This window comes from Humulus lupulus, chromosome 5, assembly GCF_963169125.1.
Source record: "Humulus lupulus chromosome 5, drHumLupu1.1, whole genome shotgun sequence".
NCBI lineage: Eukaryota > Viridiplantae > Streptophyta > Magnoliopsida > Rosales > Cannabaceae > Humulus > Humulus lupulus.
Genome location: NC_084797.1, coordinates 102,266,882 through 102,276,471, shown reverse-complemented (window position 1 = coordinate 102,276,471; position 9,590 = coordinate 102,266,882). Strand labels below are relative to the sequence as shown.

The 9,590-nt window shown below is 46.7% G+C and overlaps 1 non-coding gene across 1 annotated transcript; it reads right to left on the bottom strand.

Annotated features, from left to right (window-relative positions):
* Positions 1-9,233: 9,233 nt before the first annotated feature.
* LOC133781180 (small nucleolar RNA R71) lies at positions 9,234-9,340 on the bottom strand. The gene has a single exon (XR_009869972.1). It is a non-coding gene; the product is annotated as a small nucleolar RNA R71 (small nucleolar RNA).
* Between the last annotated feature and the right edge of the window lie 250 nt (positions 9,341-9,590).

Sequence of the window (9,590 nt, the reverse complement as noted above, 5' to 3'; positions counted from 1 at the left end):
ACCAGAAGACCTTCCTCAGGGCACTCCAACCGGGCAAAGTCCTGCACCGACTGGGCGAACTCCTACCCCTCCTCCAGCTCCTTCTGAACAGCAAAACACCCCTGCTCGGTCCAATCCTCCACCTGCGCCTGCTAGGGAGCATCTTTCTCGCGAAGAGGCTCATGAGGCCAGGCTCGTGAGCCATACCATTCGATCCGCTAAGGATCGAATTGAACGGATTGGCAGAGGTGAGCGTGTTGGGGCTGCCATGATCCAAGCTGTAGAGCTACCAGTCGATCAGATCCTGAACAGGACTCTGAACGAGATCTCCAGCGTAAGTATTTCTTTGTTTCTCGAGTCTTTGTTTTTTCAGTTCTCGTGATAAGTCTTGACTTCTTTTTCTTTCGTTTACAGGCCTTACTTTCTGCCATTACTGCTCGTACCCGAGTCCAGGCCTACTTTGAGCAGATTGAGGCTAAAGTTCTCGAGAAACATCAGGTGAAGGCGGCTGAGGAGCTTTCGGCTGCTGAAGCCAAACAAGCTAAGGAGTTGGGGACGGTGGTCCGAGAGCGGGATGCAGCGGTGACCAAACTGTCCGCGGCTGAAGCTGCTAAAGATGCAGCGGTTAAGCTGAGGGAAGAGTACCGGTCGTACAATAAAACTCATCTCCGCGAGATCAAGCATCTGGAGGGGGTAGTCAAGTCTAAGGACGAGACTATTGCCACTCTTGAGGGCAAGGTGCAGCAGTCGGAGCTTGACAACTCCAAGAATCTGGAAAAGTATAAGAGGGCGACACTCCGATGTTTCTATAACTTTTGGAAACACAATCAGGGTGCTGACTTTAGCTACCTTTCAGAGGAGGTCAGAGTTGCGGAGTTGGCTCGGTGCGCTGCTCAACTGGCTGAAGAGGAGGCGAGAGCTGCGACTCCTGCAACCCCAAGCATCGTTGGTTTGGACGAAGAAACCATCGAGGAAGAGACTGACCAGGTTGTTGCCCAGGATCCTCCTGTCCCCCATGCCTCTTAATTTATTTAGCTGTTCTTCTTTCTTTTTTAAACACGCGACCCACGGGTCGCAATGTAAAGACAATAATATCTTTTTAAACTTTGCTGCACGGGCAGTAAATCTTTTTGTTTGAACAATTACATCCAAGCAGCAATGCTTGCGGTGTAAAAGCTTGACTCTTGGTGTTATAATATTTTTACTTATTATAACGTTTGTTCGTATGACCGAACTTAGCATAGTACTTTTGGCATCATATATTTTGAAAAAATACTCTAAGTACTTGAAGCATGCTTTCACTCATTTTGTTCATGTGTTTACATACCTTGAGAGTATGCTTTGCTATCGATGTGCCTTATATGCCCCCCAAGTGATCGAGGAGCTCTTAGGTCCTTGGTCACTTGCCTTGACCATGGCCTGTCCGAACATTCCTGTTCGTGCGGAAAAATGATACTTGTAATACAGCAAAACAACACACGTAATGAACAAATACTTGTAAATGTAAATTCACAAAGGTTGGCAAGAACGACTGGCTGAGCGCAGTCCCTTATAATTTCGTATTAAAAATGGACTAATCATGTCTTTACGAATGATTCTGAAACAGAATCTTACATATACGAGCAGTTAGCCATACACCGTGGCTAACCCTCTTTGCAAAACTTGTAAAAATTAATGGGAAAATTTGAACAAGCCAGTCCTTTAAGAAGGGCTGTTTATTGATAATACTTGCGCAGGTGTTCTCCATTCCAGTAACGTGGAACGAGATCTCCGTTTAAGCGTGCAAGTTTGTAGGTGCCTGGGTGTAGGACTTCTTCAATCTGGTAAGGTCCTTCCCAGTTAGGTCCGAGCACGCCAGCAGTGGGGTCGCGGGTATTCAAGAAGACTCGTCGTAACACCAAGTCTCCGACGTTGAATCTTCTTTCTTTAACTTTGGAGTTAAAGTACCGGGCGACTTTTTGTTGATAAGCAGCAACTCGGAGTTGAGACTTTTCTCGTATCTCATCAATTGAGTCTAAGGACTCCAGTATTAGCTGGCTGTTTTTCTCTTGATCATACGTTAAACGCCGATGTGAGGGGGGATCTATCTCGACGGGTATCATGGCCTCATACCCATAGGCTAAGGAAAATGGGGTACGCCCTGTGGCTGTTCGATGAGATGTTCTATATGACCAGAGGACTTCCGGTAGTTGTTCTGGCCATGCTCCTTTCGCTTCTTCAAGTCTTTTCTTCAGGGTGTCCTTGAGGGTTTTGTTTACAGCTTCGACTTGCCCATTCGCTTGGGGGTGTGCGACTGAAGAAAAGCTCTTGATTACCCCATGCCTTTCGCAGAAATCGGTGAACAGGTCGCTGTCAAATTGGGTTCCGTTGTCTGAAACTATCTTTCTGGGCAAACCATACCGGCACACAATGTTCTTGATGACAAAGTCGAGAACTTTCTTGGTCGTTATGGTTGCGAGTGGTTCAGCTTCGACCCATTTTGTAAAGTAATCGACTGCCACAACTGCGTACTTTACTCCTCCTTTTCTTGTCGGTAGTGATCCAATTAAATCTATTCCCCATATTGCGAAAGGCCACGGGCTTTGCATCTGCTTTAGCTCGTTTGGAGCTGCTCGTGGGATTTTGGAGAACCTCTGACATTTATCACACCTTCGTACGTACTCCATTGAATCCTCGTTCATCGTTGGCCAAAAATAGCCCTGTCGAAGAATTTTTTTCGCCAAACTCTGCCCCCCAGCGTGATCTCCGCAGAAGCCTTCATGCACCTCTTTCATGAGTTCCTTAGCTTTTTCTGATGTAATGCACCTGAGCAGTGGCATTGAATATCCTCTTCGGTACATAACACCGTCGAGCAGTATGTACCTAGCAGCTTGTCTTTGCAGAGTTCTGGCTTTGTTTCTATCTACTGGCAATGTCCCATTTGTCAGATACTCCAGGTAAGGTGCCATCCATGTATCTTCTACTCGAATTTCCATGATGGCTTCAGCCGCATCAATGCTTGGTTCACTTAATCTCTCTACTGGGACTATGTTCAAGGTGTCAGCATCTTTGGCACTTGCAAGTTTGGCCAAGGCGTCTGCATTCGAATTTTGGTCTCGCGGAATTTGCTGGAGGGTGTATTTTGTAAACTGTGCTAGCAAATCTTTTGTTTTATTAAGGTAGGCCATCATTTTTAACCCTCGCGCTTGATATTCTCCCAGGACTTGATTCACTGGTTGGTCAAAACCGTGATAGGGTGGGCTTGGAAGTACGGTCGCAACTTTCGGGAGGCTAGAATTAGGCAATATGCTAATCTTTCGATCGGTGGGTATTTTAATTCTGCACCGATCAGCCTTTTGCTGATGTAGTAAACAGCTTTCTGCACGCCTTCTTCTTCCCGTATCAGTACCGCACTAGCAGCAACTTCGGTAATCGCCAGATAAATATACAAAGTCTCTCCTTCCATTGGTTTTGATAGGATAGGAGGTTGCGACATATGAGCCTTTATTGTCTGGAATGCTTGCTCGCAGTCTTCCGTCCATTCAAACTTTTTATTTCCCCTAAGTAGATTGAAGAATGGAACGCACTTGTCAGTTGATTTTGAGATGAATCTACTAAGGGCAGCTATCCTTCCGGTCAGGCTTTGGACGTCCTTGATCTTTTCTGGCGACTTCATATCGATCAGGGCTTTTATCTTGTCGGGGTTGGCCTCGATTCCCCTTGAATTCACTATAAATCCCAAAAACTTTCCTGACCCGACTCCAAAGGAACATTTGAGGGGGTTCAACTTCATATGGTACTTGTTTAACACATCAAAGCACCTTTGCAAATCCTTCACATGTCCTTCAGCCTTCTTGGACTTTACCAGCATGTCATCCACATATACTTCCATGCTTACTCCGATCAGCTCCTTGAACATGTGGTTGACCAATCGTTGGTAAGTTGCACCTGCGTTTTTCAGTCCAAAGGGCATTACTTTGTAGCAATATAAGCCCGTATCGGTCCGAAAGCTGGTATGATCCTCATCAGGGGGATGCATGCTGATCTGATTGTAGCCTGAATACGCATCCATGAACGAAAGGGTCTCATGCCCAGCGGTTGCATCGACTAGCTGGTCGATCCTCGGGAGTGGGAAGCAGTCTTTTGGGCAGGCCTTATTGAGGTCTGTAAAATCCACACAGGTCCGCCATTTGCCGTTAGGCTTGGGGACCAACACCGGATTGGAGGCCCATGATGGATAAAACGCCACCCTGATGAACCCATTTTCTTTAAGTCTTTCGACTTCTTCTTTCAAGGCTCTTGATCTGTCTTTATCAAGCAGCCTTCTTTTTTGTTGCACCGGTGGAAAGACTTTGTTTATGTTCAGGACATGGCTGATCACCGCAGGGTCTATTCCGACCATGTCTTTATGTGACCAGGCGAAAACTCCCTGGTTCTCTTGCAAGAATTCCACCAGCGCCTGTTTCGCGGTAGGTTCTAAATTCTTCCCAATCCTTACGATTCGAGTCGGGTCTTTTTCATCGAGATGGACCTCCTCCAGGTCCTCGACGGGTCCAACATTTTCTTCAAAATCCCCAAAGCGAGGATCCAAATCTATATCCTCACTTTGGGAAACACCCTATTTGGTGACTTTTCCACCTGATTGGGTTTGTCTGTCTTCCGTCATCTGTAATCGTTCTGGAGTAGCGCTCCTCGATGCTCCACTTTTTGCCTTTGTGATCGAGGCGTTATAGCACTCCCTGGCCTCCCTTTGGTTTCCCAAAACGCATCCTACTCCTGCGTCCGTTGGGAATTTCATGGCTAGATGCCACATGGAGATGATTGCCCTTAGTTCAACCAGTATGGGTCTTCCAATAACGGCGTTATACGCTGAAGGACAATCGACCACTACAAAAGTGGTGAGTAATGTCCTTGAGGCAGGCGCTGTACCCGTTGTTACTGGGAGTTTGATCATTCCGGCTGGTGCGAGTCCTTCTCCAGAGAAGCCGTATATGGTTTGATTGCAGGGCTCCAAGTCCTTCACGGACAGCTTCATGCGTTCCAGCGTTGATTTATATAGGATATTCACTGAACTCCCTGTATCGACCAATACTCTTTTTACCATCATATTGGCCATTTGGATATCCACGACCAGCGGATCGGAATGTGGGAACCGGACGTGTTGGACATCGCCCTCAGAGAAGGTTATCCCGCACTCCTCTGAGCGGGCCTTTTTCGGCGTTCGGTCCTCCACAGTCATCATCTCGATGTCCTGGTCGTGGCACAGAGTTCGAGCATATCGCTCTCTAGCCTTTCCGCTATTTCCAGCGAGGTGTGGGCCTCCACAGATGGTTAAAAGTGTTCCGGCTACGGGGGCAGGCTGTGATGGTGGCGAGCGTTGGCGTGTGGATGTCTGCTCGTTGCCACCTGGAGCTTCTCGTTGGGAAGTTCCCGAGGCCCGTACGTACCTTCTCAAGTGTCCTTGTCTAATGAGGAACTCGATTTCATCTTTTAGCTGGTTGCATTCATTAGTGTCATGTCCATAGTCGTTATGGTAACGACAGAATTTGGTAGTGTCTCTTTTCGAAATGTCTTTTCGAATGGGCCCAGGCTTCTTGTAGGGCACACTAGAGCTTGTGGCCTGGTAAACCTCTCCTCGAGACTCAACGAGGGCAGTGTAGTTAGTGAACCTAGGTTCATAACGATTACCCTTGGCTCGTTTATTGTCGGAGGTGGAAGGCTCATTGTGTTGCCGTTTCCCACCATTCTTGCCATTACCGTTGCCGTTTCCGTTGCCCTTGCCGTTGCCATTTGGTTTGGTGCCATTGGCGGCTTTGGCGGGTTCGGCAGCCTTCTTGCCCTTGTTCGAGGATTTTCCATCATCGGCAATGGCTTCTTCGAGTTTGATATACCGATCAGCTCGGTCTAAGAATTCCTGGGTGGTTCTGACCCCATCCTTACGAAGACTTTTCCATAGGGGCGAACGGCGCCTCACTCCCGCGGTTATAGCCATCATTTTTCCTTCGTCCCCGACTGTCTTTGCTCCGGCTGCCGCTCGCATAAAGCGCTGGATGTAATCTTTTAGTGATTCTCCATCTTGCTGGCGGATCTCAACCAGTTGGTTTGCTTCGGTCGGGTGGACACGACCTGCGTAGAACTGTCCGTAGAACTCCCTTACGAACATTTCCCAGGAAACTATGCTTGCAGGTGGGAACTTAAAGAACCATTCCTGCGCGGCTTCAGAAAGTGTTGCAGGAAAGATCCTGCACCGAGCGTCTTCGGACACCTTCTGAATGTCCATCTGGATTTCAAACTTATTCACATGCGAGACGGGATCTCCGTATCCATCAAAGTTCGGGAGCGTGGGCATCTTGAACTTGCTGGGAGTCTCTGCGTTGGCTATTCTTTGGATAAATGGAGTGCCTTTTCTTCTATCGTGGTCAATATAAGAGGTCCTTCCTCCGACCAATTGTTGCACAGCCTGATTTAGTGCGTCTATCTGGGCTTGCAAGGCAGTAGGAATAGCTACGGTTTCTGCTGCTGGGGGGATGCTCTCACCATGCTTCTCTCGACGATCATTGAGTATGTCTCTTAGATCTTCCTCTCTTCTCCGTTGCTCGCTACCTCCGAGCCGGTTGAAGACATTATTTTGCCGGGGTTGCCCCCCAGCATCTTGTCTATTTGGCTGATCATCTTGAGGTATTTGGCTCCTGCTCTTACCTTTATTTCCATTCCTCCCATCAGCATTGTTCTTGCCTGAGTCAGCCTCGTTGTAGCCGTGGCCATCTTTGAACTTTGACTGGCTATGGTAAGACTGGTTGTTCCCTCTATTCCCGTCTCTGGCAGAAATACCCCGAGCGTTAGAGGGTGGCCTGCGCTGGTCGCGATGTCCCCGTGCATTATCATGCTGTTGGGATCCACGGACCGCAGAGCCTAACTCCGAGTCTCTCCTGTTACCAGGAGGGTAGTGACCCCTGTTCGCTTGGTGTGGCCCATCATTCTCGCGGCGTCTAGGACTACGAGGCTGTCGCTCGGCCCTATTCTGCCTTTGCTGCGGGGGATTACCTCGAGCAGCGTGGGATGGTGGATCTGCCTCGGGGTCCAGTGGGACGTCGTCATGGGGCATCTGGGGCTGTTCAGGCCTTTGCAGACTTGAAGGATGGACCGGTGGGCTAGGATTGGGACCTCCCTGGGGTGGCCCAGTTTCAGGTTGATTAGGCTGCGAGGCAGGCGCGGCCTGATTTCTGGCCAACAGCAAGGCCGCTTCAAGGGCTGCCATGGCCTCAGTCTGGCGGCGATCCACCTCCGCTTGTCTCTCGCTTAACTCTGCCCTCTGACGATCAAGTTCCTGCTGCTGCCTTGCCATAGCTTCTGCAGAAGTCTCTTGATTGGCTCTCAGACTAGCCAGCTCTTCCTGCAATGTGCCCAAGGTGCTCCTCAAAGTCGCATCGTCCATTTCCTCCTCTTCAAAATCTAGTTGCGGCTCATCTTCCGCCATGCTTGCAGGGGGAGGAGGAGGTGGCGGATTCGACGGTGCAGCGGCGGCGGTCTGAGCAGCTTTCTTCCCTGCTTTCGCCATTAGTTTTATCAACAATGATGAGTCGTCCTCTCAATGAAAGCACCAGAATGTTGACCCTCGATTTAGCCAACTGACACGGAGTCAAAATATGAATGATATAGACGAATATGTGTAGATAATAACGTAATGACAAAAGTAAAGAAAACACAGTAATTTATAGTGGTTCGGCCCCAGAATCTGGTAATGACCTACGTCCACTTAGAATGATATTGATATGGGAACAAAAGTGTGATCAGAGAACTTGGGCTCAATGAGTTTCAACACTCCTCATAAACAATACTAGTTTTCACAGATAATTTCTATATTTCTATGATTTCCCGGGCTCCCAAAAGTCCCTTCCCATGAGCCATCTCCTGCTTTTTATAGGCTCATGGAGGGTTCCCCAATATTGTTACAGATATTATCCCCTGAATCATGGGATATTCAGAAGATTGCATGAAATAAATTCATGATACATAAGATCTTTCCATAAATGTTGCTTTGCTAGCGGAACCACCGACCAGTCTGGTCGTGGTAAAAACAGGTCTGTCCTGCTTCTGGTGTGTCTCCTGGTCGATACTCTAGCAGACGCTCCAGGTGTCAGCCACGTGTCAAGAGATGATTCGCCTCGTCACAAATGCTAATTTATTGGATAACAGTATGCTTCATAGATTTATTGCTTAGATAAAAGAGTTAATTATCGAGCGCTTCGCCTTGATTACTTATAATAGGGAGACTGGGATAATTGTCTGCTTTAGCGTTATATGCGGGGTTAATAGTTTAATTGAGAAATTGGAATAATATTTATTATTAGTGATTAGGAATGATTGTCGAGGGTGGAGATTAACCTTTAACTGCTTTTTAATATTGTAATCCAAATCCTTATTTTGCTTTCTAATTTATGTTATTTAATTTTGCATAAAAAAATCAAAATCCCCTTTTAAGTTTTAGTGTTAATTCTTGAATAATAAAGTGAACGATAGTCCTCGTGGGTTCAACCTGTACTTGCTATTATATTGAAATAATTGAAAGTATTGAAAGAAAAATTATTGTTAAATTTGTGTGGTATACGACAGCCATCAAATTTTTGGCGCCGTTGCCGGGGACTATTGTTATTCAAATTTATTTATTTGTGACTAATTAGTTCTTACTGTGGAATTATCAGGTGTATATGTCTGGTGAAGACGATACTCAAGAAAGGTTATCTCGGCTTAAACAATATCTTGAGTCATCGTCAGCTTCTCGGTCTTCAAGAATTATTACCGATAATCTGCTCTTTCAACGTCTTGCTCCGCAAGAAAATCCTGTTAAAGTGCCATTACCGTCTGACAACGAATCTAATTCTGATGATTCAGTTCGATCCTATAGAACAATGGCTCAGCAAAGGACATTGAAAGAGTTGGCAGCACCAAATCTTGACCAACAACCACTATGCATCCAATATCCACCGTTGGATGTAAACTTTGAACTCAAATCGGGCCTCATCCACTTATTGCCTTCTTTCCATGGGCTGCCTGGTGAGGATCTGAATAAACATTTGAAGGAGTTTCATATTGTCTGTTCTAGTATGAAACCCGCTGCAGTGACTGAGGAACAGATTAAGCTGCGAGCTTTTCCTTTCTCCCTAAAGGATGCAGCTAAAGAGTGGTTGTACTATCTTCCACCTGGTACTGTTGAAACTTGGAATGGTATGAAGACAATGTTCCTAGAACGATACTTTCCGGCATCTAAAGTTGGAAGCATTAGGAAATAGATCTGTGGTATAAGGCAGTATACAGGAGAGTCTTTGTATGAGTATTGGGAGAGATTTAAGAGGTTGTGTGCTAGCTGCCCTCATCATCAGATAAGTGAAAAGCTCCTCATTCAGTACTTTTATGAAGGATTACAATCACTGGATAGGAGTATGATCGATGCAGCCAGTGGGGGTGCACTAGTTGATAAGACTCATGCTGCAGCCAGGAGCTTGATTTCTAATATGGCTGCTAACTCACAACAGTTTAGCATTCGTCAAGATCCTATTCCACCGCCCAAATCAGCTAATGAATTGAGCACCTCTAATGCTAATCAGCTGGGTCAACAATTGGCTCAATTAACT